This window comes from Dendrobates tinctorius, unplaced genomic scaffold (assembly GCF_039654945.1).
Source record: "Dendrobates tinctorius isolate UK_male_01 unplaced genomic scaffold, ASM3965494v1 ptg000019l, whole genome shotgun sequence".
In the NCBI taxonomy this organism is placed as follows: domain Eukaryota; kingdom Metazoa; phylum Chordata; class Amphibia; order Anura; family Dendrobatidae; genus Dendrobates; species Dendrobates tinctorius.
This window is the reverse complement of record NW_027361687.1, coordinates 34,476,884-34,489,693: the sequence shown is the minus strand read 5'-3', so window position 1 is coordinate 34,489,693 and position 12,810 is coordinate 34,476,884.

Below are 12,810 nucleotides of genomic sequence, written 5' to 3'. Positions count from 1 at the left end.
ACAGACAGATGAAAGAGGCGTGTCTTCGGGGCACAGCGACGCTCTCTCCATACCCGGGACGCCAGCAGCTCATTTCCCCGGTAAGGTGCTCCCTCTCCGCTCCCCCACCATATGCACCGACCGCCGACCCCTCCACAACCGCCGTATAAGGCAACCGCCAACCGCAGACTGCCCCACAATGGCCGTATAAGGCGATACCGGCATATAAGACGACCCCCGACTTTTTGGCGGATTTTAGGGGGTTAAAAAGTCGTCTTATACGCCGGAAAATACGGTATATATGTATGTATTTTTTTATGGCATTCACTGAAGGGATTAAATGTGACATTTCTATAGATTAGGTTGTTCTAGACGCAGCCCTCTCCTCCTAGCCTTCTAAATGCTATAATTGCTATTTGTCGCAGCATTTAGAGGGTTAAGCAGCCATACTGCTTCTTCTCCACTTCTCCCTCTCTATTGGGTTAATGCACAGAGCAATTTTCTGCTATTTCTTACTTCGTGCTTTTTTGTGCACCGACACAAAGTGTGAAGTGTTCATTGTTCCCACCCACTATGTTACCTATTCATGGCCTCCACACAGTTCCACCACCACACACAGTATGATGTTCCACCACCACAGAGTATTATGTCTCACCACCACACAGAGTATGATGTCCCACCGCCACACACAGTATGATGTCCCACCGCCACACACAGTATGATGTCCCACCGCCACGCACACAGTATGCTGTCCCACCGCCACACATGCTATGATGTCCCACCGCCACACATGATATGATGTCCCACCGCCACACACGGTATGATGTCCCCCACCGCCACACGCATTATGATGTCCCATCACCACAGGCAGTATGATGTCCCACTGCCACACACAGTATGGTGTCCCACCGCCACACACAGTATGATGTCCCACCGCCACGCACACAGTATGATGTCCCACCGCCACAGACGGTATGATGTCCCACCGCCACACACGATATGATGTCCCACCGCCACACACAGTATGATGTCCCACCGCCACACACAGTATGATGTCCCACCGCCACACACAGTATGATGTCCCACCGCCACACACAGTATGATGTCCCACCGCCACACACGCTATGATGTCCCACCGCCACACACGATATGATGTCCCACCGCCACACACGGTATGATGTCCCCCACCGCCACACGCATTATGATGTCCCATCACCACAGGCAGTATGATGTCCCACGGTCACACACAGTATGATGTCCCACCGCCACACACAGTATGATGTACCACCGCCACACACAGTATGATGTCCCACCGTCACACACAGTATGATGTCCCACCGCCACACACAGTATGATGTCCCACCGCCACACACAGTATGATGTCCCACCGCCACACACAGTATGATGTCCCACCGCCACACACAGTATGATGTCCCACCGCCACACACAGTATGATGTCCCACCGCAACACACAGTATGATGTCCCACCGCCACACACTGTATGATGTCCCACCGCCACACACAGTATGATGTCCCAGTGTCCCACCACCACACACAGTATGATGACCCACCACCATCGTGGGAACCACACGACATCCTCATTACATTACAATGCATACTGGTCTTTAAATCAATGCGTCTTATAGTGATGGCGAATATCTTTCATCTACAGCTTTTGCTGAGCCATAATAACAGGTATTTGGGGTGTGGATCCCTTCTTCCATCAGATAACCATGAGTTATTTGCAAATTTAAAACTCTTGGGAAACAATTAAATAAACATGGTGTTCTGTGATGTCCCTTGTAGAGAAATGATATAATGTTGAAATTCAGAGGAGTCCAAAGTGCCCCGAATGTATGAGGTATTGTGATAGATCCTATCACCGCACGGAGAAGAGAGGTTGGTGTCTCAGAACCTGTTCTCAACACAATAGAAAGTGGTTACCACCCTAATGGATACAGAGTACATGGTATAATTGGGGTGTGAGAGCGGCAACTCCGGTAATTCCCCATATATGACAACAGATGCACAGTGAAGACAAGGTTGGGATTGGAATAATCCTTCTCAGTATATTTACTATCTGAAGAAAAGTAATGGGAGACACAACTTACCGTAATTATTTCATTCAGGTTTTTAATTAAACCCTATTGCTACAGATGTTTAAAACTGTGGACCTAGGGCAATCTCCTTTACTTACATTCACACCTCATCCAGGAGCTTCATCAATTCATGGCTTACAATTGCAGAGCAGCTGCATGCCAGCCTTACATCACCAAGCACAATGCTACTGTATAAAGTTGGACAAACTACACTCAAAAAAAAAAAAAAAGTTGATGTCATTTCCTGATCCAACCCCTCCAGGCTCCATTTTGCTTTTACCAAAGCAATAATGATGAGTGCCAGAAATGAGCAGCAGAGTGCCCAGCGTGCTGAAGATTATAGCGTGCAGCGCCTATTGGTCCGCAGGCCATTCAGAATACTTATGCTGGGGTGTTTGCTGCAAATCCTGATGCAGCACAGAGAGCAGGTATGAGAAAGTAGATTAGGGTTTGATTACGTTAGGGTTGCTATTTTTTGGAATAAGGACTGTGATTATGTTTGGGATTAGATTATGGATAGGATTAGGGTTGGTTGGGAATAGGGTTATGGTTGGAATTTGGATTAGGGTTGTGATTGGGTTAGGATATTGATCAGTGTTTGGATTAGTAATAGACTTTGGATTGGGTATGGGATTATGGACTGGATATGGGATTAGGGTTATGGCTGGGTTTTGGATTAGGGTTATGATTGGGTTAGGTTTGTGATTAGTGTTTGGATTAGGAATAGATTTGGGATTGGTGTTTTTTTGGAAATCAGACTTTAGATTATGGTTTTGATTATGAATATTTTTGGGATTAGGGTTATGAATCATAAAATTCTTCACATGTCTTTGCTTTTGGAGTGTGCTGTGTACTAAAACTATGTTTATATTTCAGGCTCAGCAGCTGCAGCAGCGCAGAAGGATAATGCGAGGCCGTAAATTTTGGGTGCACTCACTCTTAGTGGAGAGAACAGACAAATGGCATTTTAACGTTCTTTATAACGATTTGAGGAGGTAAGTTGCCAAATATCTCAAGCTATTTTACAACTTAAAATGTGTAAAGTATGTGATCATTAACTAACCATTTTTTTATGTTTACTTTGCAGATATCCGGAAAAGTTTGTGTTGTTCTGCCGGCTTCCAATCACCGCCTTCGATAATCTGCTAGAAATCTTGGGTCCTCATATTACATTTGCCGATACGATCATGAGGAAGGCGATCACTGCTGAGGAAAGGCTGCTCATTACCTTGTGGTAAGTAAATAATTTTCGGTTTGTATGTCATTACGCCCCTATCACACATCAGTGTATCCGGTACGTGTCATTATATTTTGAACATGTGCCGGAGACACTGACACAGGTAGACACACTCAAATCAATGGGTCTATGTACATGTCAGCGTGTTTTTTCGGACCACGTGTCAGTGGTAAAAACACGCTTTCGTGGCATATTTTGAGCAGTTGCACGGTCCACAAAGTGTCATGCACACATGCACATGGAGAACACACATTGATGTCCTCTGTGTGACATGCATTGCACTGTTGAATAAGTGCTATAGGAAGCGCTGTTCCCTAGCTTCAGGTGATGAAAACTCTGGCATCATTCTCCCATGCTCTGCAGGATTTCACCGCCATCAGGGAAGAATGTCATTTGTCTTCAGCACCTGCCACCTTGGAACTGGACTTTCTATAGCGCTTGTTCCCTGCCAGCCATCCATGTGGTAATGGTGCAGCCCATGGGCGGCACACGGTTGCCATATATGTGCCACGCACATACTGACACATTGACATGGATATGTTTGGTACTGTCTTTTACAGTACCACAAATATCATGATCTTTAACACACACCTGGAACAGGTCAGCATTTCTTGCTGCTATAAGATGCCGCCACTGTCTTTCAGGGCTTATGTACACCATTCTCTAATTAAGCCCCCGGTGAATGCGCTACCACTCTCCTGTTGGCTTCCTCGTTGTACTCCGCAGGCGTACTTTTATGTTCTGATGAATATATACCAAAGTCTGGCGGTGTGCATGTACTGGGCCTCGCAGAGCTTTCCTGGTGCTTGATCACTGTAGGAATTTTTGCTGCCCTCAACAGGCCAGATAACTACGGCTGAGCAGTAGAGCAATGAAGCAAGCAGGATGGCGGTGGCTGTGCGAAAACATTGGAGTGGCCGGACACGTACCTTAAACTCACATCTGACATGAACGCCACACACATATTTGACTAATATTGTGTTTATTACCAGCTTTCTTTTTACACCGGGGTGTTAGCGACAACATAGAATGCTTCATAGAAGACCTGAAAGTCGGTTTACGCATCTAGCGCCCATAAATGCTGACAGGTTCCATTACATTTTTGTGTGACATTTCTAAATTTTTTTTTTTCTTTTCAGGTTTTTGGCCACAAGAGAGAGCTACACATCCCTACACCTCCAATTTAGAGTTGGTAAAACCACCATCACCAAAATTGTGAGGTGCACATGTGCCGTCATCTGGCAGAAGATGCAGCCCATGGTGATGCCTTCCCCAACCGAGGAGACTTGGCTGCAGGTCGCATCAGGCTTTCAGTCTGTGGCCAATTTCCCAAACTGCATAGGTGAAGTTGATGGTAAACATGTAAGAGTGCCGAAGCCACCACAATCAGGATCACGCTTTTTTAATTATAAGAAGTATTTTTCGGTGGTCCTGATGGCGGTGGCTGATGCACATTACAAATTTGTTGTCATCGACGTTGGTGCTTATGGCATGACACTGGTACTGGTGAATTCTTTAGGGGATGAAACCCACTCCAAACTCCCAGTCCAAACCTTTAAATAAAACACATTGGCAACAGATATTCTTTGGAATAATTATGGCCACAGCAGCCTTTTATTTATTTAAATAACAAAAATAATAAAACTCTCAATAAATAACATTTCCTTTAAACTAGCTGGGAGGAGTCCAGCTCCGAAAATCTGGTAAATACCAAATATGAAGTGAACAACCACCAAAATGTGTTACCCCCAGCCGTTACCCCGCTGGCTCGGGAGCACCATAACCAAAAGTATACCAATGTTCACTCCAACCAGTCCTGGGGATTCGACCACTTAGCCGACTTCCCCACCCCATTTTACCAGATCCAAAATAAATTTAATTCCAAATGGAGGAAACTATGAAGACCATGGACCCCCGTACCAATTTTAAACCAACTCCAAGGACTCCCCCCAACCGCCACCGGCCACCATGACCCGGATACATTAAAACTCAGAACCAACAAAGGAAAATAAAGGGCGGGACCGAATTCCTCCAGGGAGAGCAGGAAATGGTAGGTCACACCCCCAATCCTGGCCTAATAACGGCCCCCAACAGAACATCGCTTCCTTCAGGTGTAATCTTGTGTGCGGTGCCGGCATAGGACCTGTGATGAGGTCACAGGAGGGGAGGAGTCAGGGGTCACATGATCAGGGTGGCTGCAGGATCTGCTGTGCTGGTCGCTGGTCATTATGGTGCTGGTCTGGATGAGGTAAAGTTTATGTGTGTGGGACAGTGGGGTCAGGAGGGGTTTACAAGGTGGATGTAATAGAGCCGTGTGTGTACTTGTGTGGGGTCAGGAGGGGTTTACAAGGTGGATGTAGCAGAGCCGAGTGTGTACTTGTGTGGGGTCAGGAGAGGTTTACAAGGTGGATGTAGCACAGCCGTGTGTGTACTTGTGTGGGGTCAGGAGGGGTTTACAAGGTGGATGTAGCAGAGCCGTGTGTGTACTCGTGTGGGGACAGAAGGGGTTTACAAGGTGGATGTATCATGTAGCAGAGGCGTGTGTGTACTTATGTGTGGGGTCAGGAGGGGTTTACAAGGTGGATGTAGCAGAGCCGTATGTGTACGAGGTGAACAGAGCAGAGCCGTGTGTGTATGAGGTGTGCGGAGCGGAGCCGTGTGTGTACAAGGTGTATAGAGCAGAGCCGTGTATACGAGGTGTATGGAGCAGAGCCGTGTGTGTACGAGGTGTACGGAGCGGAGCCATGTGTGTACAAGGTGTGCAGAGCGGAGCCGTGTGTGTATGAGGTGTGCGGAGTGGAGCCGTGTGTGTACGAGGTGTACGGAGCGGAGCCGGGTGTGTACAAGGTGTATGGAGCGGAGCCGTGTGTACGAGGTGTATGGAGCAGAGCCATGTGTGTATGTGGTGTGCGGAGCCGCATGTGTACGTGGTGTACGGAGCAGAGCCGTGTGTGTACGAGGTATACGGAATGGAGCCCTGTGTGTACAGAGCTGAGCCATGTGTTTATGGAACGGAGCAGAGCCGGGAGTGTGCGGAGTGAAGCCGCATGTTTACAAGGTGTACGGAGCGGACCCGTGTGTGTACGAGGCATCCAAAGCAGAGCCGTGCATGTACGAGGTGTATGGTGGGAAGCATTTATACCTCCCGAGTCCCAACCGTCCCGGATCCAGCGAGACAGTCCCGATTTAGAGAGAGAGACTGCCCCAGCCGGGAGCTTACTTTTCCCGCAGACACAGGAGAGGAGCAATTTAAAACTTGCACGTAACGTTCTACCGGAAGTGACGTGCTGGAAGCTGACCAGAAATGAGGTAATTTCGGGAGGAGATTGTGATGGAACCATGGAGGCACTTCAGGGAATGCTTCAGATCCATCACCGTGACAGAGCGGACAGCGGGACCGCCTTAGAATCCGGGATGTCGGCCATGTGAGCGGATCATGATATGTCCTGCACCAGGAGGCTCAGGTGGACCAAACAATGGGAGCTGGGCTGCTATGGTATCTTTATAGAATTTTTCTTTCTCTGTTTCTTTCTCTCTCTCTGTTCTTTCTCTCTAATCTTTGTTTTCTCTCTCTGTTCTTTCTTTCTCTTTCTCTGTTCTCTTTCTTTCTTTCTGTCTCTGTTCTTTCTCTCTCTGTTCTCTCTTTCCTCTCTTTCTTTATCTCTCTCTGTTCTTTCTTTCTCTTTCTTTCTTTCCCCTCTTTCTTTCTTTCTCTCTGTTCTTTCCCCTCTTTCTTTTTCTCTCTACCTCTCTGTTATTTTTTTCTTTCCCCTCCTTTTTCTTTCTCTCGCCCTGTTCTTTTCTTCTGTCCACTCTTTATCTCTCTGTTCTTTCTTTCCCCTCTTTTTTCTCTCTCCCTTTCTGTTCTTTTTTCCCCTCTTTCTCTCTTTCTTTCTTTCTTTCTTTCTTTCTTTCTTTCTTTCTCGATCTGTTCTTTTTTTTCTGTCCACTCTTTCTTTCTCTCTGTTCTTTTTCTTTCTTTTTTCTTTCTCTTTGTTCTTTCTTTCCCCTCTTTCTCTCTCTGTTCTTTCTTTCCCCTCTTTCTTTCTTTCTCTCTCTCTCTGTTCTTTCTTCCTTTCTTTCCCCTCTTTCTTTCTCTTTCTCTCTGTTCTTTTCTTTCTCTTTCTCTCTCTTTTCTTCCTTTCGTTCTCTCTGTTCTTTATTTCCCCTCTTTCTTTCTTTCTTTCTTTCTTTCTCTTTCTTTCTTTCTTTTTTCTTTCTTTCTTTCTCTCTGTTCTTTCTTTCTCTCTCTGTTTCTTTCTCTCTCTGTTCTTCCTTTCTTTCTTTCTTTCTTTTCTTTCTTTCTCTGTTCTTTATTTCTTCTCTTTCTTGCTTTCTCTCTGTTCTTTCTTTCTCTTTCTGTTCTCTCTCTATGTTCTTTCTCTCTCTCTCTCTTCTTTTTTCATGCGTACACTACTAATCAGTAGCCTCCTTCACATGAACGTGTTTTGCCACAGAGCGAGTGTCCGTGTGGATCACATGCGTGTCCATGTTAAGGGGGGGGCCCACTGAGACTCTTTCGCCCAGGGCCCTCAAAAACCTGGAGCCGGCCCTGCACCTTCGGTATCATGACTAGTCAGTGGAGGATTTTTCACACTGCCATCCAGTTGGATCCAGACACCATTGACACCGTGATTAAGGCATGCTGTGTACTCCACAACTACGCTCGTGAGTACAGCTCCGAGGTAGATGTGGAGTACCAGCAGCCACAATGTAATCCAGTGCGCAATGTGGGAAGGCCATCCAACTCGGGTGTGCGTGTGAGAGAAACCTTTACTGACTATTTTATGAGCCGAGAAGGTGCCGTGCACTGGCAAAACTCCTGTGCTGGTGTTGGGCAGCCTGAACAGCAGTGAAAGAAGAAGAAGATTGAGCGGCAGCAAAGAAGAACCCGTCAAGTTTTATTTTTTTAATGTTGTTTTGTTTTTTGTTTGATAATAGCATAGTTTCTATGCATCATAATGCAATTAAAAAGATCTGAATTGCTAATTGTATGGTCATCTTTTTTAAATTTGCACTATGTGCGGATTATTTTAAATATTATTCTATGTCCCATAGTCCCGTGAACTTACACCATTATACTTTTCTTCTACCCAATAGTGTTGTGCTCATGTACCCATGACACTGTCCGTATGTAGCCGTAGTGTAACCCCCTTATTATAATTTTTAGAAAGAACACAAAGTAAATTTCCAAAGAAGAATTTATTATAGAAACAATAAACTTAATGACAAACATTGTCATTCATTTTTCAAATTGAAAGATAACAGATGGCCACATATTAAACATTTTGGACCAACAACCAAAAGGTCAACCACAAAATTTATTATTTAGTTCAAATTATGGTACTGCGGGTAGTATAGTTTGATGCAGCATCCATATTGTAACTTGGATTTGGTGCGGGTCCAAGCAGTTCACTACTGTATGGGCGACTGGTTTGATATTGTTGGTTTTGTGGTTGTCCTTGTTTTTTTTTCCGGAATAATCCAAAAATAGACATCAAAATGTCATCATATGGCAATATTGGAGTCGGATCATGCAAAGCTGTAAGCGCCATTTGGACAAGGCTAGTGAAAATGTTCTGGTGATCCGGGGTCAGAGAGCGAGCCTTGTTTGCTATTTGTAAGGCAAAAAAATCAAATTCGTCTTCCGTGGTAGACTTTTTTTTATCAAGGCTAGCGTCTCATTTGCCGCTTTTATTGTTTTATCCTCGGTTTTTTAAAAATTTTTTTGGGGTTTGGCTCTCCTGACACCGGACCGCCAGCTCTTCCTCTAACAACTGTTTCGGCTACAACTGAATGTTTTGCAGCGGCGGATGACGATACTCCAGCATAATCTGACAATGGGGCACCACCAGAAGCATCTTCACCAGCTGAAGAACAAGTCACGGCAGCTCCAGTTGAAGGTCCTGATGCTTCTTCTGAATCTTCCTCTGCGGAGGGACAATGTTGCCTTGAGTGCTGTTTGAGAAAAAAAAAATAGGCCATGTTTAGATGCTTCATAACAGCAATGATTTTGAGGCAGCAAAAAGAACGTTCAGCCGCACATTTTGATAACCCGGAATCATGATCATGCAGAATCAATGCATGATCTCAATATACTGTGTAACACCCCTTTAGGGCTACCACTGTACCCTGGGTGTTATGGAGGGTCTCACCTCTTTTGTACGTCGTGCCTCCACCCGAATCTTGATTGGAGCTCTGTCTCTGGGCTGCAGAAGGACAGTTATCTTCTGCCAGGGGCTGATTCGGGAAACCCCTACCACAGCTCGGTACACTCAGGAAGCAGGAGTAAAACAGTTTAACGGATTTATTGCTATAAAGCAGAATTGAGGTGGGTTTAAAGGAATAAACAAACAATGTAATTAACTGTGCTCTATAAAAGTCATATACACATCACCGTCTAATTAAACTACAACCCTGCAAATATAACGTGGCAAAGTCCCCCTCTTCTGTATTTACTCAGTCCAAATGTTGGGGCCCAGTTGCCGCGGATGTTGGCGCGCAAAGTAACAATCGTGGGTGCACTTAGATGAACATTGATGTCAATAGTTTATGTTGCCTTGTACTCACTGTAAATAGCGCTGATAGAACCACAAGTCTCATAAGGGCACTCACTGTGTCTCTAATGACCGGAGGATTCTTTGGACTCCAGCTGGGGGCTGCAGGATTTAGACCTTTATCCGATGGGAGTGCCGGCCGGACTTTATGGATCTTTGCTCTCTCCAGCAACACAGGTATCTCTGCGGGGTCCCCCAAACTCTGCAACTTAGGGGAATCAAGATCCACACTGCTCTGTCTCTCATAACCAGCAGCAGCCACGTTCTCTCTCCTCTGCACATTTCCTTTCACTTTCTCCACAGCATCCTCCCCCAAGTCCCTCCTCCTCCCTTCTATCATCTCACTGGAACAAGGATTCCTGGGAGTTGTAGTCTTCAGTCACTGAGGAGAAAAACGATTAGTGTCTGTAGGTCCCTGTTTAACAGCCACTGCAAAACTCTTCTTAGAGTGTGTAAGCTCCAGCATGCCGGTAGATGCTCTGACAGTTCCCTGTGCAGGTGTTACATTCTCCCCCTGGTGAGTCATTGAAAGTGTCCCATCACGATATGAGGACTCACCACCTGAAACATGAAGGGGGGTTAGAGCATCCTGACTAAAATCAAATTTACATGCACACAAACCACCACCTGGACACATGGGAGATACCGAAAAATAGGGCCAAACAGAATTTGAATTTCCTGAGCACATGGGAGATACCGGGAAATAAGGCCAAACAGAATTGGAATTAGAGGGTATCAGCCTAGGGACCTCAGTGATATGTCCCATTCTATCATAGGTCAACATCATGGGGGGCCTAACATCCCTTTTGGGATGAGTGTGTACCGACGGGGGCCCCCTCCTCAACCCCGACTCTTGTCTCTCCAAAACGGGCTCTTCCAGATGGACCTCTTCATTCAACAAATGTCCTTCTTCTGGACTCTCCCCCAATTGTGCACAGAGCGCATTAACCTCCTGACAAATGTCCATTGTTCATGTTTCCACTTCAGGAGTCTGATTTTCAAGGCCCGAGCCTGTGGGGCATGGGTCCTCGGTCCATCTGTGGCTCCATTGACCGTCGGTTTCCCATTCATCCCCAGACTCGCTGTCACTTCCTCCTGAGGCAACCCCAAGCTGGGGTGCTGGTTCACCCCTACGTCTTCTCCTATTGCACAAAGGGGTGGTACAACCTCCTTGAATTGGCAATGGTGGTAAAGGGATGTTCTTTCCCACAGGCAACAGATGGTGTCGATGATAGGGTTTGACAGCTCCGTCCCCTTTCTCAGGCTTTACTCTGTAGGCTGGGACACCAGGCAGCTTCTCCATCACCACATAAGGGTCAGAACACCACCGATCAGCAAGCTTGTGCTTCCCAGGAAGGCTCAAAAGTTGGATAAGGACTCTATCTCCAGGCAGTAAAACTTGTTCTCGAACGCTACAGTCATAGCGAGTCTTATTGCGCCTCCCTGATGACCCAGGGGCCTGTTCTGCCAATCTGTAAGCTTTATTCAAATCTTCTTGTAGCTGGGACACATATTTTAAGTAGGTAGTCCCATTGAAGTTGTCAAAGGATGTCCCAAAACTGATATCCACTGGTAGCCGAGCTTGTCTTCCAAACATGAGGAAGTAAGGCGAGTATCCCGTTGACTCATTTGTGGTGCAATTGTAGGCTTGAACCAACTGACTCACATGCCTGCTCCAGTGTCCCTTCTTCCTGGGATCTAATGTGCCCAACATGTTCAAAAGGGTACGATTGAACCTCTCAGGTTGAGGGTCCCCTTGGGGGTGATAGGGGGTGGTTCTGGATTTCTTGATCACACAGATGGCGCATAGCTCCTTGATTAATCTACTTTCAAAATCTCTTCCTTGATCAGTATGGATGCGGGCTGGCAGCCCATAATGCACAAAGAACTTCTCCCATAGAGTTTTTGCCAAAGTAATTGCCCTTTGATCTTTAGTGGGGTAAGCTTGGGCATATCGGGTGAAATGATCAGTGACCACTAACACATTACTGACATTACTTTCATCAGGCTCGATGGAGAGGAAATCAATGCACACTAGCTCAAGTGGGCCATCACTGGTAATGTTCACAAGGGGGGCAGTTCTCAAAGGCAAAGATTTTCTCAACACACACCGGGAGCATGATTTGCAGTATTCTTCTATATCCGCTTCCATCCGAGGCCAGTAAAATCGATCGGCCACAAGACCCGTGGTTTTCTCGATGCCAAAATGTCCATGATCATCATGCAGGGACTTCATGACCATCCTCCAAAATCGGGTGGGTAACACCAGCTGTCTATGAACTGCTCCCTTCTGGCGCTTTGCCTCCCGGTATTGTAGTCCATTTCTCACTAGTAGCGACTCTAGCTGCAGAGTCAGCAGGACAGACTCCTCTGTTCTCAATGCATTCTTTTCGGGCCTCAAGCCCCTCTTAACCCACCATCGGACTACCCCCACTGACCGATCCTCCTGCTGTGCCATTCTAACTTGATTACGAGTCAGTTGAGAATCTGGCGTCACATTTGTCACTTTGCAGTACAACAACGGGAGCGCTTCACTGGATGCTCCCAAGAATTCAGCACACCACTGCATAGGGAGGGCATTAGTTTGATGTCTATGGCACAGAGTCTTCACCTCCGAGGCAGGGACCTCTATCCATCCTCCCTCTTCTTCTTCAATTAAGCGTTCCCAAGGCAGGCGAGAAAGGGTGTCTGCATCAATGTTACTGATCCCTGGTCGATATTTTAAGCTGAAATCGTACAAACAGAGTGCGGCATGCCATCGTACCCCGTGGCATCCAATTTTGCTGTGGTTCTCACGTAGGTTAATGGATTGTTGCCAGTATGAACCACAAAATATACCCCATAGAGGTAGTCATGCAGCGTGTCCACTACAGCCCATTTCAGAGCCAGAAACTCCAGTTTGTGAGCTGGGTAGTTGCGTTCACTAGGAGTCAATCCT